Genomic DNA, 24369 nt, shown 5'->3' with positions numbered 1-24369 from the left:
TTTTCCTTTTCCGTTTTTCTAGAAGAATTCTTTACGGGGATCTATAGTACAATGTCAAATAGTAGTTGAAATGATTTCTGTGTCTTTGTACTGATGATTCCAACTTTGTTTTGCAGAATCTATCTACTATAATTTATAATCAATTTTATGTCCCTTTTTTTTAAAAAAAAAGACTTTTTATTTATTTGACAGAGAGAGAGAGAGAGAGGGAGATCACAGGTAGGCAGAGAGGCAGGCAGAGGGAGAGGGCGAAGCAGGCTCCCTGCCAAGCAGAGAGCCTGATGCAGGGCTGGATCCCAGAACCCTGAGACCATGACCTGAGCCAAAGGCAGAGGCTTAACCCATTGAGCCACCCAGGCTCCCCTTTGTCCTTTTTTTAACTTACCATTATGACATGAGCATTTTTCATGTTAATAAACTTTTGGTAAACATTATTTGTTCTAGATTATATAAAAAATTACATACTACAAGATATAGGACATAAAATATACTAAAATATAAAATTATATTTAGTTTAAATAATGATGATAATAATAGGAACATCTGTGTATATGCCAAGCTTAAATAGAATATTAGGAAACCCTTAGGAGCTCTTTCTGCCTTTCCTCATTTGCATCAAGAATTTTTATCCATCTTGGGAGCCTGGGTGGCTCAGTGGGTTAAGCCGCTGCCTTCGGCTCAGGTCATGATCTCAGGGTCCTGGGATCAAGTCCCACATCGGGCTCTCTGCTCAGCAGGGAGCCTGCTTCCCTCTCTCTCTCTCTGCCTGCCTCTCCGTCTACTTGTGATCTCTCTCTGTCAAATAAATAAATAAAATCTTTAAAAAAAAAAAAAGAATTTTTATCCATCATTTCCTTACTTTCCTTTTTAATTTTACCACCAATATATAAATATTGCCAAGTAGATGTATTATAGTTTATTTAATAGTTCCCCTATGGTGATTATTTATATGGGTTTATATTTTGGATGTTGGGAGTTGAGATTTCTCATATTGAAGATTCTTTCCTTGGGATAGATTCTAAGACATGGAATTACTAGGTCAATGGGTGTATGATTATTTTAAAACCTTTGGCCAAATATTTATTGTCAAATTGCTTTCCAAAAGGCCTACATCTATTTATATTCCTCCAAAACAGTATATAAGAATGACCATTAAAGTTCAACAGCCATCAACACTGAAGGTTAATAACTTGAAAGGCAAAAAATAATCATGTTTTTATAAAACTCCTAAAAATGTTTTATTTTTTAAAAGGTTGATTAATTGTTTTTGAAGGATACTCTGTATATAGAAATGTTCACATCTCACAATTGTTTAGCTTGATGAATTTTCACAAAGAGAACACAACTTTGTAAACTAACACCTGAATCAAGAAATATATGGATGCCCAGGTATCTTTGTGCTCACTTCCAGTTTAAATTTAAAGACCTTTTTGTGTGCTAGAACCTTTGAAGAGAGAAAATTGACCTTTCTGACGGATTTAGTTATAAGAGCCAGCACTAAGTTTTTGAATTATGAAGGAGGGAAGATTTATAAAGGTCTATATGTGTTTAACGCTGTTACTGTCCTTATAAAGTAAAATAGTGAATTTGTAATTCTGACCAAATATCTCTCTTTTGAAGTGGCTTGATGTCATTTGGCTATCAAACCAGATAACTTTGCAATTACTCAATTATGCAAGCCCTCATAGTGTAGACTGTAATGCAGATATTTAAGTTATACTGTCTATAAAGATGGATTAGACACAGATTCCTGGGGCCCAGCTAAGACTCACTGAATCAGCATTTGCATTTTTATGAGTGCGTGGCTGGTGCTGATGCACACAGTGGGCCCTGGACCACATTTCAGTAATATTTCTCTAGAGGGTAAATGCCACTTTTGAAGAAAGACATTCTGCAAATGTTGGTAATTGAAGCAGTTACCTAAGGCAACCCTTCTATATTGTATGACCTTGGTTTTTGTTGTTTTTTTTTTTAAAGATTTTATTTATTTATTTGACAGACAGAAATCACAAGTAGGCAGAGAGGCAGGCAGAGAGAGGGGGTGAAGCAGACTCCCTGCTGAGCAGAGAGCCCGATGCGGGGCTCCAACCCAGGACCCTGAGATCATGACCTGAACCGAAAGGCAGAGGCTTTAACCCACTGAGCCACCCAGGCGCCCCATGACCTTGGTTTTTAAAACATGTAATAATATAAGGGTGCCTGGGTGGCTCCATCGGTTAAGTGTCTGACTTTGGCTCTGGTCATGGTCTTGGAGTCCTGGGATCAAGCCCCTCGTCGGGCTTCCCGCTTAGTGTGGAGTCTGCTTGTCTTTTTTCCTCTGCCCTTCCCTCTGCTTGTATATGCTCTTTCTCTCTCAAATAGAGAAACTTTCCATTTTCTGAAAAATGGAATGCTTTTCAGAAAAAACAAAAACATGTAGTAAAATATATTTTTCATCCTTCTGTCCTTTCTAGGCTTTCCTTCTGTGGACCTAGACACATGGTGTAACATAGGGGTGGTGCAGTTTGTGTAACCGGAACAGGAAACATCTAGCTGGAGACACACCCCTTGATTGCAAAATCTCTGGAACTGACCTGGCAGAATGGATCTAGCTTTTCAAAGGATCACCCTAAGCTTATTTATCTTGGCAATCTTATGGGTATATGATCTGTGTTACTGTGGTAGCCAGGTGAAACAGTGTAGCTTCAGGTTTTACCTGACTGTACATATAGCAATAAAACGGAAACAAACAACTGACTTGCTCCCTCCCAAATGTCTTCTCTTTAACCTAAGTTTACCTCTTTGGTGCTGCAGTTTTGCAAGTGGATCATTTTATAAAAATGTTGATAATTCAAATTTTTAGTCAAAAGAGAAGTTTAGAAAATTATCCATCTGTTTCTTCTCTCTAGACATTGAAGAACACTAAAGTTCATATGTTTTTGCAGAGTCATTTTAGGAAAAGCAGAGTGCTGGGGCGCTTGGATGTCAGTTGGTGGGGCATCCGACTCTTGGTTTCAGCTCAGGTCATGATCTCAGGGTTCTGGGATCAAGACCAAGTGAGGCTCTGTGTTTGGTGTGAAGTTGGCTTGTCCTTCTCCCTCTGCTTCTCCCCCTCCCCCTGCTCATGTCCTCTCTTTCCATCTATCTCTAAAGTGAATAAATAAAATCTTGAAAAAAAGAAAAAGCAGAGTGCTTTCTAAATAGTCAGATACTAGGTAATAATTCATAGAAAAATTTTATGGGGTTTGGCTTTTGCTTTCAATTATTATTATTATTTTTAAAGATTTTACTTATTTATTCATGAGAAACAGGGATGAGTTGGGGCAGAGGGAGAAGCAGAAGTCCTAATGCGGGACTCCATCCCAGGACCCAGGGATCATGACCCAAGCTGAAGGCAGACGCCCAACTGACTGAGCCACCCAAGCTTCCTGCTTTCAATGACGTTGATTAGAGATATTGCTTGTTTTGCTAGACTTGGTAGATTAAAGTCATGTTGATTCTGATCCCTCAATATTGCTTGAATCCAACCTACTTCTCTCCACCTCCACCATTGCCCTGGGCTGATGCACCTGTTTCTCCTTTGTGGTCTGCAGCCAGGGGCTACTAACTGGTTCCCCTTATATTCTTGCCCCCTTCCAGTCAGTTTTCCACCTTACTATCAGAGAGGACTTTTTTAATAAAATAAATTGGATCATGTCATTCTTCTACTTAAAATCTTTCAGAGGATTTCCTCCAGTGCAAAGTCCTTATCATGGCCCACAAATTCTTTTACCATCTGCTTCTGGGCCCTTTTCCAAAACTCAGTACCATCTCTCTCTTGCTCATTACACTCAAGATGTTCTTTTAAAAATATATATATATATTTTATTAACATATAATGTATTATTTTCCCCAGGTATATTAACATATAATGTATTATTTGCCACAGGTACCCTGTGAATCATTAGGCTTACACATTTCACAGCACTCACCATAGCACGTACCCTCCCCAATGTCCATAACCCAACCACCCTCTCCCTATCCCCCAGCAACCCTCAGTTTGTTTTGTGAGATTCAAGGTGTTTTTTAACTCATGCAGGCCCTTTCTTATCTCAAGGCCCTCATGCAGGCTCTTCCCTCTGCCTGGAAGTCTCTTCCTACAGTTTTCGTTTGGCTGACTCCTGCCTGTTTTCCATCTATGTTCAAATGCCACATCCTTAGCGAGATCCTCCAAGTCTAAATTATGTTTCTCTAGTGTTTCTCATCATGTATTCTTTTTCTCTCAGTAACTCTTCACAATTTGTAAATATAAACATATGTGTTTGTTTTTCTCACTAGTATGTTTTGAGGGAAAAATTTAAGGCTATGTTGTTCCTCATTGTATCCCTAGTGCCTAGCACAGCGCCTGATCCTGAATAAATACAAGATTTGTAGTTACCCAATGTGTAAATTATCTCCTGCTGTGTAACAAATGAAGGCACAAATTTAAACATTTACTTAAAACAACAAAGAGTTCTTATGTTTTGTTGAGCCAGGAATTAAAAAATTTAACTAATTTTTCTATTTTTCTGTGGACTATTAAGGCTATTGGCAGAAGGCCTCCATTACATGCCTCATGGTGAGTCTATAGAGCTGTTGGAGTGTTCCTCAGACATGGCAGCTGGCTTCTTCTAAAGCGTGACCCAAAAAACAAAGAGAACTTTGGCAGTCACATATGGTCAGTTTCACCACATCCTACTTGTTAAAAGAAAGTCGCCAAGTAAAGGTCGTATGTAAGGGGAAAGGAAATTGGCTCCATCCTTTGAAGGGAGAGGTGTTAAAGAACAGGAGGGCATTTTTGGAAGAACGGGGGTGGGGGCCCTTTTGGAAACCACCACAGTTTTTCCTCTTGCCACAAATTACTTATATTGCCTCCATATGCAAAATATACTAAAATCCTACTATCCCCTAAGAATTGTATCTATTTAAATTATGAGCTTGAAATGCGGGATGTTAACTTCAACATCAGGTCCAAGTGTGGAGAGACAAGTTCCTGGGTGTAGACCCTTAAGTATAGCTCCTTTAATACCATTCCTCTTGATCTTAAGGCTTAAGAACTAAAGAGACAAGTTATTTACTCCACCCACAGCCAATGTGGTACAATGGTGGGATAGGCCTAGCATAACCACTGTAGACAGTTCTGTCAAAAAGGGGGCAAACGGCTTGTGCACTGCAGTCCATGGTCTATGGCAATTGTGAAATCCAGCTGCGCACAGGTGAACAGTTCTTAATTAGGAATCAAGGCTTGGAAATAATGCTGTAAGGCTCTTTGTTCTTAATTTTTAAGCTCTGAGCCTCCCCCTCCCCCCAACCCCGATGAAAGGTATGTGTTAGCAGTTGAGCAGTCTTTTGAAGCTAACTTCCTCCTTGTAGAAGTTTGGGGGTGTAAAGTCCTCTTGTCACTTGTATTCATTCTCTCTCCATCTAAGCTGGTCGTGTCTATGTTAATGTGATGTATGTAAAAATGTAAGTGTTTATAAGACACAGAAATAATATGGAGGAAGAGATTAATTCTGCTGTGGGCAGGGAGGACTGGGAAGGCTCCAAGACAGATGATGTTTAAGCAGCATTTTCAAGAATGAGTAGAAATCCATTGGGAAAAAAAAAAAAAAAGAAAAGAAATCCATTAGGAAGACCACACAGAGAGGAGCAACCTGAACATAGGGAAGAACATGTAGAGGAGAACCACTGGACTGAAATTGTTATGTATGTACACGGACTTATGTGGAACTTGTTATCGATAGTACATATGGTATGCAAGACTTGTATTATATTCTGTAACTCATTATTTCTCAAAATGTGGTCTACCAGCCTCTCACATCCAAATCATTTGGGCACTTATTAAAAATGCAGGTTCCTGAATCCTACTCTGGACTTACTGGAGTCATATCATACTCTTGACCCTCTCGAGGAGGAACTCAAGGACTCTTGAGTTTTAAGGTTAGATGCCCTAAGGGTTTTAGAAGGTTCTCAGTAGGTTCTAAACATGATTTGAAATGTAGATAAAATTGCTCTGGAAGCTGTGCAGAGGGTGGTAAGATGGTCAGAAAGGGAGAAAAGTGTGGAAGCTTTTGCTGATGGTTCTGTAAGAGAAAATGGAAGGCTGATGGAGATGAAAAAAGGAAAAGTTACGAGTTATAAAGATAACGAAGATAACACAGACAAAGGAAATTGATACAATGAGGTTTTTACGTATACATGTATAGATAGATAAAACTTACAGTGCATTACGTGTGTGAAGTTCTGTGGGAACTCAGGAGGCAGAAAATAACACTTGTAGTCAGAAATGAGATGGAGAACAGTGGGAGTGATATTTGAACTGGGACTTCACGTATGAATAGGAGTTTACAAAACAAATAAGGGAAGTTACACGTAGAAAAGAGCATGCATAAAGCTAAGTGAGGATCCAATATGCTTTGGAATAATAAGACGTTGGGTTAGATTTGAATATAGTTGCTTAAGAGAGAGTGGTAGGATATGAGGCAGAAAGGAGAAGTTAAGATCTCATCAGAGAGTAGCTAGCTACTCACCAGCTCATTTCTTCCTCTTCCTGAGCTCACAAATTTCCTTCTTGCAGTTAGGTGAGGTCATGTGATAGAGTTCTCACAGGTTACAATGTGTGTGGAAGTGATTTGCACCATTCTGGATCTGGCCCTTAAAAGTCTCCTACGAGCTGAGCTAGTGTCCATTGCTGTAGACATTTGTGGCAACCTCAGAAGCCACTTGCAGGAGATAACAAAGCCACAAGATGGAGAACACCTGGGTTCTTGAATCACCTTTTGGAGCATAGGTGGCTGCAGATAAGGAACACCCATTTTGGATTCAGTATAAGTAAGAAAAGTAAGAAACAGACTCCTTGGGTTTGAGCAATGGCATATGCTTGCTATGCAAAAGAGTTTGGACATTATCTCATAGGTGAAGAGTCGTTTCCAATAGGGAATGATGTGATCTGATTGTCTTTAGGGGAAAATCACTTTCAATATTTAGTAATGAGAAGCCTTGGGGTACCGTGAGGGTCTTCCACAAACGTTCAATAGCTGTCTAATGAATGGGGGAATGAGTTTCTCTAGGGCTAGGTTGTAGACCAAACACTACATGCATAAGTGAAAGTTATAGGGGGAAAGGTTGACTAGTGTGAGGTTTCCTCAATGAGCTACTTCTTCTTCTGAAGAGAGGGCCCGAGGGAGCTGGGGGAATTCTGTTCAAGTTTTTAGTGGGAAACTGAAATAGAATACCTTTAAGATGTTTTCAGTTTGGGGAGTCCATGACCCAAAGTGATTATTTCGGTCTGAATTAACAGACATGTGCATGTGTGTCCCACGTGAGCCATGCAATTAGTCTCTTCTCTGTTTGTACCATTACACATACATTTATATTATCTAGACATTGAATTTGAATTCTGTGTTTCACTTTATGTATAAAGCCACAGTCACCCTTTCCATATATATAAGCTTGAACCTGCAAACACAGTTTAGCAGCTATGAAATTTGCATTAACTCCCCATCTGTTTATTAATATTACTTTCTATTTCCTCAGTGTCATTTCCAGCAAGTGTTAAATAGGCTGAGCTATCACCCAATTATGAGAATGAATGCGGAGGCTTCAAACACACACACATGCACACACAGATAATTCTCATGAAAAATAACCTATAAATTATTTCTTTTTAGGAGTGCCTGGGTGGCTCAGTTGATTAGGTGTCCAACTTTTGATTTCAGCTCAGGTCATGATCTCAGGGTCGTGGGATTGAGCCCCATGTTGGGCTCCACACTCAATGGGGAGTCTGCTTCCTCCTTCTCCCTCTGCCCCTCCCCCGCTTACACACATGCACACAAACTTGTTCTCTTTTAAATAAATAAATGGATCTTTTTAAAAATATATTTCTTTTTAAAAAGATACAGAACTTTTCTTCTTCCTGAGACCTGTCTTGATTTCTTTTAGTACCTGGTACTACGTTAATTTACATAACCGCATAAAATATTGTCAGAGATCATGAAAGAAACAGACAAGATTGTAACATAGCAGTCTTTTGATTCCAAATTACATAGCTCTTGAACATGAAAAAGGTAATTGACGTGGTGTATCTATGACTTCCTACATATTTCCTGGGATCTGGCTGGCCATCTTGGCTTTAAGAAGACTGAACTTGGTAATGTATGGTTGGGAATCGTTGGGAAAGTTTATTAGCTCTGTTTTAATTAAACTGGTGCAGTGCAGTAGGAGCAAGGATATCACTGCCCTTTTGTTACTCTTGGCGATCCTCCAATTTCTCTTTTGTGATAAATTACCCACCCTTTGGCCTCTGATCATCCACCAGGGAAACAGGTTATTGCTTTGTGGAGCAGAGGGGGAAGTATATTATCGTTTAATTTTCAACAACAAGGGTGGACATGTTGTGTTAGGAACAAATAAATCTTAACAGTTACTAATCTCATGTTTAAGCAATTCCAGGATTCTTTTATTAGGACTTTATGGAAGGCTTTCTGTAAAGGTTGTCATTCTTCTCTGGGTGGTAGATACCCAGGTTATGAAGCCATGACTGTTTCGTGTCTCTAGAAATGAAGGAGGTATCTTTTCTGGCAGGGAATGAGACCTTTCCCAGAGAAGTCTATAGAGTAGGCTGTAGAGTATTGCAAACGTGTTTTTAAAAAGGTTGTTCCAGGGGCACCTGGGTGGCTCAGTGGGTTAAGCCTCTGCCTTTGGCTCAGGTCATGATCTCAGGGTCCTGGGATCAAGCCCTGCATCAGGCTCTTTGCTTGGCGGGGAGCTTGCTTCCCCCTCTCACTGCCTGGTCTCTGCCTACTTGTGATCTCTCTCTCTGTCGAATAAATAAATAAAATCTTAAAAAAAAAAAATAAAAAGTTAGTTCCATTGGGGCGTGTGGGTGGTGCAGCAGTTAGATATCTGACTCTTGCTTTCAGCTTGGGTCGTGATCTCAGGGTCATGGTATTGAGCCCTGAGTCAGGCTCCCTGCTCAGTGTGGATTCTGCTTGGGATTCTCCCTCCTTCTGCCCCTCGTGCCCCCCTTCCACCCCACTCTTTCTCTCAAATAAATAAATCTTAAAAAAATATAGGTCTCTCCATTTAAAGCAAGAGTTTTACATACCAAATAATCAACGGCGAGTATTTCTTTGGAGAAGGATTTGGTGGCTAGTCAGCAAATAGGGGTAGCTTCCATTTTTAACTTTATATACACTCATATTGTTTGATTTTTAAAAACATAATGGATGTTGGGATGTCTGGGTGGCACAGTCAGTTAAGGCTCAGGTCATGATCCCAGGGTTCTGGGATCGAGCCCCATGTGGAAGCCTGCTTCTTCCTCTGCTTACCCCTCTCCCTGCTTTTGCTCTCTCTTTATCCGTCAAATAAATAGATAAAATCTTAAAAAAAAAAACATAATTGAGGTAAATTGCATTTGTAAGAAGAACGATCAGGACAAAAACTAGTAGCTCTCAAATGCATTTAATTTTGGAGAGAGACTCTGACTACTGTATCGTCCTTGCTAAAAATAAAACAACTTGTCAGCATGTCTGCATGTGCCTCAGAAATGATCCTCTCACCAGAGCTATAGCTTATATTTAAAAATTAGGCACGGCTGAATGAAGAACAGGAGAGGGAATTTGACATGGAGGAGAAGGCAGACTTGAGGTAATAGGGACACACCAGAATTCTTGAAGCACCATTCTAAGGAACTGGCTTGATGGGAGGAAAGTAAAGCCCTTCCGTGGGTGTGTCAGTCTGCTAAGTTGCCCTACAAAACACCACAGACTTGGGGGCGCTTAAACAGCAGAAATTATTTTCTCCCACTTCTGAGGCTGGAAGCTTAAGATAAAGATGCTGGCTGGTTCAGTTCCTGGTTGAGGGCCCTCTTCCTGGCTTGCAGATGGCCTCCTTCTCGCTGTGTCCACACATGGTCTTTCCTCTGTGTGCACACATCCTGGTATGTCCTAATTTCCTTTTATAAAAAAAACCAAGCAGATTAGATGAGACGTACCTCAGAGGCCTCCTTTCAGCTTGATTATCTCTCTGAAGGCCTTATCTCCAAATACAGTCACACTCTGAGGTTTAGATTTTAACATGTGAATGGGGGGAACATACAATTCAGTCTGTAACAATGGATATGTTTTCCGTCCACGGTTTTTTATTCTTTTTATTTTTCTATTTATTTTTATGTATTTTTTGTATATATATATGTATATATATGTTTTGTATATTTATTTATTTTTTATTCTTATGGATTTCAGTGAGAATGAGTTGGGAATGAAAATGACTATAAATATGCAGACTCGGGGCGCCTGGGTGGCTCAGTGGGTTAAGCCTCTGCCTTCGGCTCAGGACATGATCTCAGGGTTCTGGGATCGAGCCCCACATCGGGCTGTCTGCTCGGTGGGGAGCTTGCTTCCTCCTCTCTCTCTCTGCCTGCCTCTCTGCCTACTTGTGATCTCTCTCTCTGTGTGTCAAATAAATAAATAATCTTAAAAAAAAATTCAGACTCAAAGTAACCACAGTTTACTGAAGAATAAGAGATGATCACTAGCCCATTGTGCAAAATGAAATTAAAACAATACTGAACTGAAACTTAAGCAAAGATATGTTACACATTTAATGCATGAAGAATAACCAAGAAATTGTATATTTATAGAGGAAGGTGGCAGTTCTGTTGTTTGTGTGGTTTATGTTGAAATCTCGCTACTATTAGAGTCAAGGGATGTATGCTACCTTATTATATTTTAAAGAAAAACAGACATGGCAAGAAAGTGTAAACATTAAACGCACTGAAGCTTTTATAGAATGTTATTCAGTAACAAAGGAAATATTTACCTGGTATCCAATTTAAAATCCTTTTAAAAGCATAATCAAGGTGTTTTAATCAGAGTATGTATTTAGTAAAATGTTTGATATTCCAAGATTTGAAACGTAATAGCACCATAATTATAATAGAAAATATAACACATCTCACAATTTTCTAATTTTGAGTTATTCCAAGAGGTTTTTTTACTTCCTTAGTGTTTAGAATGCTCAATGCTCAAGTTATTTCTAGAAGAATTCTTTTTAGACTTACTGCCAGCCTCTCAATTTGACATATACCAGACGTTGCCTGTGTTGTTGTTGTTGTTTGTTTGTTTTGCCATGTTCAAATATTGTCCCCACCAATAAGGCGGTGAGCATCTTGGGAAGGGCCAAGACTAATTCATGGTTATTGCTCTAGACCCCGGCACATAGTTGGTAGCTAGTAACATATTTATTAAGGCCAAGTAGTATAGAAAATTTCTCATACATTTGATTATTTTGAAAAACTGTGGAAATGTAAACTATGAGAACAAATGTCAGATGATTGCATGGGTGAGGTTTTAGCTCTTGGGTTAGTTGCTCAAATAATTATCTCAGACCCCCAAATACTTTAATTTGAAATGCTTAGAAAATGGTTAAAATGCCTTAAAGATTATTTGCTTATCAGAGAGAGAGTGCACACGAGAGAGAGAGAGAGAGAGAGAGAGAGCGAGAGCGCACAGGCAGAGGGAGAAGCAGGCTCCCCTCTGAGTAGGGAGCCTGATGTGGGACTGGATTCCAGAGCTCTGAGATCATGACCCAAGCTGAAGGCAGCCGCTTAACTGACTGAGCCACCCGTGCATCCCTAAAATGTTGTTTCAGTTTCTTTTTTCAAATTACCTGTGGTAGGTATGCATAGTGGTAAAAATGTGAACTGCTGTGGTCATCATCCTAGCCTTGCCATTAACTCACTGTGTGACTATGGGCCAGTTCTCTGTATCTGTGCCTGAGTTTCCCTTATAAAATGGGATGATATTAATACCTCCCTCCAAGGGTTTTTCCTCAGGATTTAATGAGTTGGTCAGTTAAAAGCTCTCCGAAGGGTCTGGGGCATCATAAGTGCTCCAAGTGTTTGCTTTTTAAGATATCTTTATCAGTTCATCAAAATAGGTGTAGACCCCTGACTCCCATCCCAGCTACTTTCCTCGGTCTCCTACACTTGTGATGTTATTCAACTAAACAAACAAAGCAAAATCATTTCGCTGGCAAAGTAAGTTTTAACCTGTGAAATTAAGACATACTGCCTAGGCCAAATTTCAGACCGATTATCAGCTGAGCAACAATGGCGCAAGCCTTCGGAAGCAGTGGCCCCCTTGGATCTTTTCCCGTGAGTGCTTGTGCCCCGAGTGAATGGTCAAGACATGAGCTAATTGAAGTGAAGTCCAGACGGGATTGATCATAGTTACCTTGGACACCAAGAGCACTCACTTGGCAGCCTTTGAGGGCCCACAAGTCAATGCCCAGCAACTGGAAAGCGAGTGCTTACAAGTAGAATCCCAGTGGAATCACAGGGAAGCTGTGGGCATGGGTCTTGGTTCATAGGAACTGGGAGATGTGTGTTGTCTATGGGAGGTTACCTCCTCTAACACCTAGGATACCTTTGGGTACAGTCCTGAAGTTAATCGTCGAGATGTTATTAGAGGTCCGATCACTACCCGACTTTATGGCTTTGGGCTTGTCTCTTAACTTCTTTGGACCTCACTTCCCTCATGCGTGAGGGGATAGGGCAAGGTGTTCTTCAAATTTCCATCCAAATTCAGTGGTTTATGATGATTCAAGTAGAAGTACAGTCAATAAAAATCTATTTCACTAGCTCACTATACCTCTTCATAAAAGCAAAGTCAGAGTTTCTGCAAGAATACTGTCAATTCCTGTATTTGAAAAAACCTATGATTATGAGAACAGGAAATGAACTGATTCAGACTTCAAATTAAATTAGTTAATATTATTCTTCTTATTTTTTAAGTATTTGACTTTTAGGAGAAAGAAGCAAATCTAAAGAAAATAGTTTATTATAAAAACCAGATATTCCCAGGGGTGCCTGGGTAGCTCAGTTGGTTAAGCATCTGCCTTGGGCTCAGGTTGTGATCCTGGGTTGGAGCCCTTCTTCGGGCTCCATGCTCAGAGGAAAGTCTGTTTCTCCCTTGCCCTCTGCCCCTCCCCCCACTTGTGTGTTCTCTCTCTCTCTCAAATAAATAAATAAGATCTTAAAAAAAAAAAACCAACAAACCAAGTATCCTCAAATCAATTGTCAAGGCCTAGCACAATTCAGTTTTATCTCCTGATCTTTACATCTTTAATATGCTGTTGCTATAATTGATGCTCAGTAATATGTCCCTAAAATATCAAAGACAGATTAATTACTTTAACTAGGCTATACTTAGAAGTAATATGTTTCAATATATTTTATGTCCTTGCCGCTACATTTTAGAAAGCTTTTTGATCACCACTACAAATCAAATGGGTGTCTTGTACAACATTAATGAGAAAATTCAATTTACCAGACAAGAGTTGGAGGAGTAGGATTGCACTGTACTTTCACTACTAATCCGTGTGCATTTAAACAAGTCGCTTCATTTTGTGATCCTCCCTTTTCTCAGACAAACACAGGGTAAGAGAAGAGACAATGTCTAGGATGCGTCTTTATTTCTAAAATGCTATGTGAAGGCAAGTTCTCCACTCCTTTCTCCTATTTAAAAGCTCCTTCCACCCATTTTATTCTGATTCTCCCAAAAAAACTCCCTGCACATACCACCCCCCGCCATACTCATACCAGTAGATACTGTATGCTTTCACTGACAGTAATTGGCAAAGGAAATGTTTGACTGTTTTTTTCCTTTGCTGCTTGCAGAGACTTGGCAAGGTGTGGGTGGTTTCTTGGGTGGTTTCATCACCCGTATAAGTCCTAGGCAGAGATTAGCAGATAAGAGGTGCAGATGACTGAAACCTGAGTTAGTTGCTGAACACAAAGCAAAAATGTTTCCTAAATCCAATTAGTCAAATACCTAGCAAATATGTGACAGATGAGGTCTAAGTGATAGCTCTCGGTTTTGAGAAATGTATACTTAAAAAAAAAAAAAAAAGATTTATTTATTTGAGAGAGAGCATGAGCAGCGTGGGAGGGGTGAGGGCAGAGCCAGAGGAAGAAGCTTCCTCTGTGAGCAGACTTCCCAGTGAGCAGAGAGCCCAATGTGGGGCTCAATCCCAGGACCTGGGGATCATGACCTGAACCAAAGGCAGACCCTTAACCGACTGAGCACCCAGGCACCCCGAGAAATGTATACTTTTAACAAAACAAGTTGGTGCTGATGTATCTGAGCTCTTCAGATAATTCTTAAAAACTAAACTGTATGAAAACTAACTGTATTTGTATTAAAGTTCACAGAAAGGAAAGATTTGGGTTTGGAGTTGTCAGCAGAGTCTGAGAGGGCAGATATGACCTGCAGAGCATCTTCAAGGAAGAATAATATGTATGATTCTTTAATATATTAATTCATCCAGCAAGTATTTATTTAGTGGTTATGATGCTTTGGACTTCTTTAAATGTTGGAAATACAACAATGAACAAAATGGGAAGAAATTCTTGCACACAGCTTGCATTCTAATGGAGGGATTTTAGAAAAATAGAGTAAAATATATATTGTATCAAATGATAAGTACTTTGGAATTAAAAGAATATTCAAGAAATTAAAAATAGAGCTTCCCTATGACCCTGCAATTGCACTACTGGGTATTTACCCCAAAGATACAGATGTAGTGAAAAGAAGGGCCATCTGTACCCCAATGTTTATAGCAGCAATGGCCATGGTCGCCAAACTGTGGAAAGAACCAAGATGCCCTTCAACGGACGAATGGATAGGAAGATGTGGTCCATATACACTATGGAGTATTATGCCTCCATCAGAAAGGATGAATACCCAACTTTTGTAGCAACATGGACGGGACTGGAAGAGATTATGCTGAGTGAAATAAGTCAAACAGAGAGAGTCAATTATCATATGGTTTCACTTATTTGTGGAGCATAACAAATAGCATGGAGGACAAGGGGAGATGGAGAGGAGAAGGGAGTTGAGGGAAATTGGAAGGGGAGGTGAACCATGAGAGACTATGGACTCTGAAAAACAATCTGAGGGGTTTGAAGCAGTGGGGGGTGGGAGGTTGGTGGAACCAGGTGGTGGGTATTAGAGAGGGCACGGATTGCATGGAGCACTGGGTATGGTGCAAAAACGGTGAATACTGTTACACTGAAAAGAAATAAAAAATTAAAAAAAAAGAATATTTAGGCTAATAAGGTAGGTTTAGAGAATGCCCTAAGAAGTGATATAATCAGATTGTATCAAGCTAACCCTCTCATCTTAAAAATGAGGAAACTGACGCTCAGGGAGGTGGAGTGATGTAGCTAAGGTCACCCAGGTTATTAGCAAGAGAGGAATAAAAATCCAGTCTTACCACCTCCTAGTCTAGTGTTCTTCCCCATATGTGCACACCTCCTAGATGGTCAAGTCACAGCTACAAAGGGTGCGAGGGACAGGCATTTTGCATTGGGGGACAAGTGGAAGATACGAGTAGATGGGAAGGCTAGTGCCAAATCTGCAAAGCCAAAGAGAGAAGTTTAGATTAGGTGTGCTGATGGGAAAGACAAGAATAAAATGATCCCTAGAACATTTTGAAAGTATTTAGTTGATGACTAATTCGTCAGATTACAAAATGCTTCTCTTATGTGATTGCCTTCCTGTCCCTTTCTTTTCCTCTCCCTTAGCTCACTAAGAAATCAGTCCTTTGTCCATTGCTGTTTATCATCAGGTAGAACACTGCTATTTTCTGAGAATATCAAAGATACTCTGCTATGGTTTGTCTTGAAACTAGAAATAAGGCATTTTGGATAAACAGAAATATTTTATTTCAGCTCCACATCTAGGGATTCAGCTGTTGCTGAAAGGAATGTTGAGTGAGAACTAAATCTAGACGTGAGATGTGGATAAAATGAACAAGTTGAATCAAATGGAGAGATGCTGTTACTCATACTTTCTTCATAAATTAGGAGTTAAATGCTTAAGTTCCTTCGGGAGTCAGTGCATAAATTATAAACCAGATCATACATTTCCTTAAGTGCAGCATTCACTGTTGCTGATTCATTTTCATTTTAAGTTTCCAACAATTAAGAGGGAGGGAGGGGCAGAAAGAGAGAGAGAAAAAGAGAGAGAAACCACCAACAAAATGCACAAAGAAGGATTTATCTGCAGGTACAAAGATGCCATAATAGCAAAGTAGGTGCAGAAATAGCCTTAGTTTTTACTTTTCTTTGAGAAAGAACAGGAGCTTCAGGGAGGAGGAAAATATATGCCTTAAAGTAGTTACCACAAGTTCAGTAAGCAGAGATTATCAATAGGGCAAATCTTATCTTACTTAGTAGCTGCTGATAACATGTTAGACATGAGTGCTTACTTTGGCCCAAATCTAACGTATGTCTTGTTTTGGACATGAAGGGTATCCTGGAAAGGCCTCTCAGATGCTTGTGTATAAGGTTATAGCCTGGGAGCCTTTATTAGGTGGGGATCATGGAATACATTCAAGGACCTAGCCATGCATCTTGAGGCCCAAGTAAATATTTAGGAAATGGTCTAAGTCCATGACCCTCTCATTTCAAACATGTATTTAATGCAGTACAAAAGCTACTTGGATTTTTTTTTTTTTTTTTTTTTTTGACTTACGGTTGGGATGGGGGTGGGGATGTTAGTTCTAACACTCACTTGTGGGTCATTCACTGCCTATTGCAATTTTCCCACCCAAAGAGCAGAATCACTTCTTTAAGTAATACAGAGTTACTCAACAAGAGGGTCTCTCCTACGCATTCACTTTATTTCAGCTTCTGTCTACCTTGGGGTTAATGACCTATGAAACGAAGGGGCCTCTAAGTAGTGAGAAGAATACCCGTCACTGAGTGTGAGTCTGCTGTTGGGGGTCAGAAGAGATGTGACCCTCAGGCCTTCTTCCGGAACACACAGACTACACATAGGATCCCGGGTGGAATGTCTCAAAAGCTGAAGCGCTAGATTATGCATCTCAAGCACTGTCGGTCCTTAAAAGTTGTGGAATAAATGAACGGAAAGGGAGAAGAGTGCCAGAGAGGACTTCAAACTGTGAGAGTCAGCAAAATAACGCCAGGACAAGAAATGGGGAAGGCAGGAGGGAAGAGCTGCCTTTGGCAGAAAGACAGGTTCCATTTGGGATACATCTGTGGGGAGACGAATCGTGCCAGCAGCTGCTATGTCATGCCTACCCTGTCTAGGCCGGAGCCCTTGTGTGCTTCTGGAGCCCCTCCTGCACTCAGGGTCTCCAGTCATGGCCTCTCCTTCTAGCTCTCCAGTTTTCCCATAAGCCCTTCTCAGCCTTGCCTGGGATCTTGTTCCTGCTCTTTCCCTGACCCCATTTTACTCAGACTCAGAGTTTCTGTAAGGAAGCCTTTTTTTTTTTTTTTCTTTTGCCATGCCACTACCCAAATTAACTTCCCTATTACAGTCCTCAGTGTCCTTTCTCTAGACGGCTCTTTCATGACACGCATCACTCTTTTACTTTTGTAATGATTTGTTCAGGAGCTCGCTCCCCCACTAGATGATAACTTCCATAGAGGCAGGAACCTTACCTGTTTTGCTTATCGTTGGGCTCCCAGGGTCTAGCACTGGGCTTCTCACATAGTAGGCGCTTGAATAATTGAATGAATATATGTCAAGTATATATATACACATACATACGTATGCTTAACATATATTCATTCAATGAATGTATGTTAAGGGTGCCAAGGGTGCAAGTCACGTTGACTCCATAAAACATATGTATGTGTATATATATGATTACATATATATGACCTTGACATATAACTTATGTTAGTTTCAGGTGCACAACATAAGGATCCGACATTTATACACACTGTGAAATGATCACCACAATAAGTCTCTTTGTCAACTGTTTTACATTGCAGTATCTCATTGAATCCTCACAACAGCCCTATGAGGTAGATAATGTTATTAATGACATTTTACAAAGAAGGCATGATAACTTACCCAAAGTTATACAGCATGTGCGTAGCAGGATTGGACCTTGAATTCTGGCTTCTCTGGTGCCAGAGCTGTACTTTTTAATCTCTGGGCTATTCTGCCTCTGCCAGAATGTTAAATACATAGGCGCTTGGGAGTGCAAGCACGACGTAAGAAGTCAGAAAGGGACACGGAGGGAAGAGTAAGGAGTGTTAGGAAATGGCAGTTATTTAAGTAGGAAGGGATCTTCAATTTCACGGAGCCCAAATCCTTGACTGCATGGTGAAGAAGAGAACAGTCTAGGAGTTTAAATTTCTGTGCCAAGGCCACACCACTGGTTGTTCTTTGGAATGTGCTAGATCCCAGGCTCCCAGCCTCCAATTCTGTGCCCCTTTCCATAGGCAGGGCAGATGGGGCCAATGAGGGTGCAAGTCACATTGACTCCAAGCCCCAAGTTGAAGACAGAGGGGGAGAAACGTAGGAAGGCACTGAAGTAAGTATTGTGGTGAATGAGGTGCTTTATGGGACCTTGTATGGCTCTGATTACACTCTAACCATCCTTTGTTGTAGCAACAGAATTGGCTTGCCTTTGATGTCTGTGCCTCAGGTTCCTTTCATTCGGTCCTCTTACTTTTCCAGCATGATTGGGGAAGGGAGATAATAGCCATGCCTTTGCCTCATGAAAGAATATGCGGTTTCTCTAACACTCTGGGGTTGTCCCTACCCCACTTCCCACTGCCCTGCCAGTCTTGCCAGTGAAGAGAGTAAAATCTAGAGAGGTTAACTGATTTTTCACTTGTGGGTAAGAAAGTGGGGTAGACAAGAAGTAACAAGGAAAGAGGAAAAAGGGGAGGTAAGTTAATTTGTTACCAGATTAAATTTGGGTTATATGTCCTGTCTTATACATGTCCAGGGTGACATAAACCTGTCAATTTGACATAGATTTGTAAATTTCTTGTCCTCAAGAATACTTGGGTGGGCACCTAGCTTCAAACTTCCCCTCGGGTCAGACTGATGCCTCCAGAACTCGTTTATCTAATTTGAACCTCTAGGACAGGGCCAGAGTTAGCTTCACCTTGGGAAGAAGGGAGATGCTGCTTCCTTTTCTAGGACCTTCTCCATAGGGTGTCTGGTATGTTGTTGGGGCTACCACAGAGCTGCCCACATCCCTGCCAGGCCCAGGACAGATGGGGATTAGAGATCAGAAGGCCTTTGTTTGGTGCCCTGATCTGAACTTTATTTATATCAATACAAATGATGCAGACTGCTTTTGTTTTATTTCTCTTCAAGACTCTTCTCTATGTTCAAAGCTTGGTCACTCACATAAGCATTTCCCTGATGTAAAGGGGGTCCGCTGTCTTCTCCATGTTGTTACCTCCCCGTTCACTTTTGCAGGGTTGTTGTGTGAAAGCCAGTGGCAAGAGGCAGATAGGTGCTCCTGTGCTATTATTACTATTATCATTATGATGCATGTTTGATGAAAGCTGCAATCTAGGTTGGGATAATTTCCCTGAAGTTATGACTAGTGAAAAATTCCCTTTCGGTCTGGCCTTTGTAACGTTGTTTTAACAATGCCAGGAATGTATCTGGCATCTGTTTTTATAGAACTCAAAGAGATTAACAGATGTGATCCAATTATCCTCCTAAATCCCTGGATGTTGCGGGGAGCAAAGCATATTCAGAAACAGTTGGATCACCAGGACTGAGGTGAAAGGTTCTTTTCAAATCATATCTTTATTTGTGCTGGAAACATGAGACTTTTTGCCTTTCAGCCGGGCCTTGTCTTCATAGAGCAAGATACGTTGTGGTTTAGCTCAGTATCCCAAAGACAAAGGGACTAAGGGACTGTACTTCTCCATACTATAATGAAAGTGCAGTTCTCAAGGTCTACACTTACTCTTATTATTGGTTTTTTGTTTGTTTGTTTGTTTTTGTAGAACGAGCATTTGAGTGGTGAGGGACAGAGGAAGAGGGGGTGGGGAGAATCTTAAGCAGGCTCCAGGCTTAGCTTAGATCCTGACAGGGGGCATGATCTCAAAACCCTGAGATCATGACCTGAACTAAAATCAAGAGTCACTCAACTGACTGAGTGACCCAGGCGCCCCTACCCTTATCCTGCTTGCTTATAGAATCAAATAAAATCAAATCAGAACCTGAGCCAGAATGTTCTAGAGTTCCTTACCTTAAAAGCAACTGAAAAACTGGATGAGACTTACGATTAGGGCTGGTATATGATTTATCTTGCCAAACATGGCACTCTTACCCCACAACAGGCTTAACGGCCCTGGGTAAACCAGGGTCCTGTATTTACTCAACTAACAATGGTGGTGGCAGCGGAGTGTAATTTCCCAGAGTAGAGTGCTTGGCACATTTCACTCCTCAAGCTAATATGTAATAAAGTCCTATTGTAGGTGCTATGGGAGAAATAGATACACATCTCTTACCCTCAAGGAGTTTACAGTGTTGAGAAAGAGATGGCTGTTATTGAGTCAAAACAATACTGAAACAATACTGGTATGTTCTTACTTATTTTAGCCTCTGTTCTCATGATGTTAATCTTATATATTATCTGTACTTCTTTATCTGAAAGGAAATGCTGTAATATCTTTGTTAACATCATTTTAGTGAGATACATTTTACAGAAATTCAGTTCTCTTTATGAAATGTTTTTCTTTCCTAGTTGACTTTAAAGATTTTTTTTCCCAAATATATTCATATGGGCCAGAACAATACTAGGTATGACAAATATTTTAACAATTGAATAAGGAATTACTTTTTTTTTAACAGAATTGTATTCACTTATGTAAACAAATATACATACAACTGTGTAGTGTTTTCAAGTTTGCAAATTAACATAAATGGTCATTCAAATATGCACCAGGGCAGGGGTCTTCTATGTCTTGTTCACAAGGAAAACTCTAGTACCTAGAGCGATAACGTCTGGTACATTGGGGTTACTTAACAAATACTTGAAATGAGTAAATTTCCTATAATATCTGTATTAATTTTGTCCAGGGGGTCATTTATTCAAATAAAACCTTACTTAGATTTAGCAAAGAAAACTGATTATAGTAGAATTTTTGCGGCTAAAACGGGGGCGTGGTTGTGAAGTCCATCCTCCCATCTTTCACAACCCCTGTTCTTTGGAGCAGATATGAAGACTCCTCATCAAAGATAGGAAACCATGGAGAATACAGCATTAGATCTCGTAAAGGCAGAGAGCTCATTTTGTCCACAAATGAAGAAAACGAGGCTCAGTGAGTTTAAATAAAATGCCAAAGGCTATTTGTTGTGTGATAGGACTGGGTTAGGCACTCGTACCTCTTGGCTCCAGGGCAGAGATTTTCCTATTACAGACAGAGCTAGATTAAGGGGAGTGAGAAGTCGGTTAGCCCGGCAGCCCCAGAGGGAGCCAGTTCGCCTGGGAGCTGGACATCACTGAAAACGTAACGGAAGGTAACAGGAAAGAAAAAATTAGCAGAACTCTACCCAGAAAGACTACTGACTTTGTTGGAAGAAGTATTGTGGTTAGTCATGGGTGTGAGACGCTGAGTTCCCCTCATCTTTGTGTGTTTGGGAAACGCAGATAGTCCTGAAATTGCTTTCAAGGAAAGTTGGATGGATTGGGGTTTGTGTCATTGGTTTGAGTGTGCGGATTTGGGGCTAGACTTGCTGATGGAAGAACTGAAGAGAGTGCTTTCCTTCAAATAAATATCGAATATTTGTTTAAAGAATCTCAGTGTGACAGGGTGCTAAATGATTGCCTCTTCAGGATTCAAAAGTCTGGATCCAGTCCAGATGATCAAACTCTGACTTTCTCATTTGCAAGTCGTGAATCGAGACCCTTCCCCTTTGGAAAAATAAATATGTTAGATTTATCACAACAGAAATATGTTGTGATATTGTAATCATATAGATAAACAGATTGCAAGGTTTTTTTCTAATATCATCCTCACTGAAAGAAGGTAAGACTATACCAACCTCGTAATAACTTTTAGGGAATTAAACTGCAGTTTGGGACCACTTAAAAAAGTTTAAAATTGTTGGGCGCCTGGGTGGCTCAGTGGGTTAAGCCGCTGCCTTCGGCTGGGGTCATGATCTCAGGGCCCTGGGATCGAGTCCCGCATCAGGCTCTCTGCTCAGCAGGGAGCCTGCTCCCTCCTTTCTCTCCGCCTGCCTCTCTGTCTACTTGTGATCTCTCTGTCAAATAAATAAATAAAATCTTAAAAAAAAAAAAAGTTTAAAATTGGCTTCAGTCTACAAAAAAATCAATTAATCAATATCCTGAATGTTTCTTATGCTCTTATGGTACTATTTTCCAAACATTTTTGATTATAGCATACTATAAGAAATATATTTGATATCACAGTATACACATAAATTAATATAATTGAAAAAACCCCAAAGTATTATGAAATGGTTCTTACCTTTACTACGTATTGCACTTTTATGTTTTTTATTCTGTTTTGTTTAAAAAGTGCTGGTCATGACCCTCTGAAGTGATATCATGACTGTAATGATTCATTACACAAAATGTAAAAATCAGTGCTGTAAACAATATGAGAGGAATTGAAGGTAAAGGGAGAGAGACCTGTAGTCTACTCGGGGAGAGAAAACTAACTTACAAACCATTGAGCATATTTTTTTCTTTATTAAGTTTTTTATTAATTTTTTTATTTAAAAATTTTTTTTCAAGATTTTATTTATTTACCTGAAAGAGAGAGCCCACAAGCAGAGGGAGGAGCAGAGGGACAAGCAGACTCCCCACTGAGTGCAGAGCCCAATACAGGGCCCCATCCTAGGACTCTGAGATCATGATCTGAGATGAAGTCAGATGCCTAACAGACTGAGCCACCCAGGCAGCCCTATTAAGTTTTGTTTTGTTTTAAATTCTGATATAGTTAATATACAGCATTACATAAGTCTCAGGTACAGAGATTCAACAATTCTATACATTACGCAGTGCTCACCATGACAAATGTGCTCTTAATCCCCTTCACCTATTTCCCCCATTCCCCACTCACCTCCCTCTGGTAACCATCTCTTTGTTCTCAGTAGATAAGAGTCTGTTTCTTGGTTTCTCTCTGTTTCTTAAATTCCACAAATGATAAAATCATATGGTATTTGTCTTTCTCTGACTGACCTATTTTGCTTAGCATTTATACTCTCTAGCTCTATTCATGCTTTTGCAAATGGCAAGATTTCATTTTTTTTTTATGGCTGAATAATGTTCCTATCTATCTATCTATCTATCTATCTATCTATCTATCTATATCACGTCACACCTTCTTTATCCATTCATGTATCAGTGGACACTAGGACTGCTTCCACAGTTTGGCTCTTATAAGTAGTGCTTCAATAAACATTAAGGGTGCATATATTACTTCAAATTAATGTTTTTGTATTTTTTGGGTAAAAAAAAATACTGGGGTCATAAAAAATTAATTTTTTGAGGAGCCTCTATACTGTTTTCCACAGTGGCTCAACTAGTGTGCATTCCCACCAACAATGCATGAAGTTTCCTTTTTCTCTACATCCTTGCCAACACTTGTTTCTTGTGTTTTTGATTTTAGCAATTTTGATAGGTGTGAGGTGATATTTCATTGTAGCTTTGATTTGCATTTCCCTGATGATGAGTGATGTTGATCATGTTTTTATGTCTGTTGCCCATCTGGATGTCTTCTTTGAAGAATGTCTGCTCGTATCTTCTGCCTTTTTTCTTTTCTTTTTCTTTTTTTTTAGAGGGAGAGAGGCAGAGGGAGAGGGAGAGAGAAAATCTTAAGCAGGCGCCACACCCAGTGCAGAACCTGACATGGGTCTTGACCTCAACCCTGAGATCATGACCTGAGGCAAAATCAAGAGCTGGATGCTGGGGGCGCCTGGGTGGCTCAGTGGGTTAAGCCGCTGCCTTTGGCTCAGGTCATGATCTCAGGGTCCTGGGATCAAGCCCCTCATCAGGATCTCTGCTCAGCAGGGAGCCTGCTTCCCTCTCTCTCTCTCTGCCTGCCTTCTGCCTGCCTCTCTGCCTACTTTTGATCTCTTTGTCAAACAAATAAATAAAATCTCTAAAAAAAAAAAATAAAGGAGGCTACAAAGTAAAATTTAGAAGTAATAAAAATGCATTGTGTCAGTGTTTAACGGAGAGTGTTTTTTCTTTCTTCGTTATCATTAAATGTCAGTGGCATTTTACACTCATGATCAGTTATAAGCAAATGCTAATTAAAACCACAACATTATACCATGACATATCTATCAGAATCGCTAAAATTGAAAAGACTGAAGAAACCAGTAGCTGGTAAGTGCGTGGCACAACAGGAACCTTCCTGCATTGCTGGAAGGAATGCAAATTATACAACTATTTTGGAAAACAGCTTGTTACTAAAAACACACCTAGTGTATGTCCCAGCAATTCCACTTCTGGGTATTAAACAAAGAGAAATCAAAACACATCCTCACAAAGACGTGTAAGCAAATGTTCGTAGTAGCCTCCAGTGGGAAACAATCCAAA

General features: G+C 40.1%; 1 long non-coding RNA gene across 6 annotated transcripts in view; it reads left to right on the top strand.

The window, feature by feature from the left end:
• LOC116864117 overlaps positions 1–24369 on the top strand; it is a 109312-nt gene that overhangs the window by 11594 nt on the left and 73349 nt on the right. For 2 of the 6 annotated variants that reach the window (XR_004381943.1, XR_004381945.1), the window contains exon 1: positions 8040–8146. The exons of the other annotated variants lie outside the window; for them this stretch is intronic. This is a non-coding gene — a long non-coding RNA (uncharacterized LOC116864117). Of the gene's footprint in view, positions 1–8039; positions 8147–24369 lie in introns of those variants that run through there. 6 annotated transcript variants of the gene reach the window in all.

The sequence above is a fragment of the Lontra canadensis genome, unplaced genomic scaffold, assembly GCF_010015895.1.
Source record: "Lontra canadensis isolate GAN:19392208 unplaced genomic scaffold, GSC_riverotter_1.0 scaffold5, whole genome shotgun sequence".
Lineage (NCBI taxonomy): Eukaryota > Metazoa > Chordata > Mammalia > Carnivora > Mustelidae > Lontra > Lontra canadensis.
The sequence above is the reverse complement of the archived record's forward strand: the minus strand, read 5'-3'. Positions and strand labels throughout refer to the sequence as shown.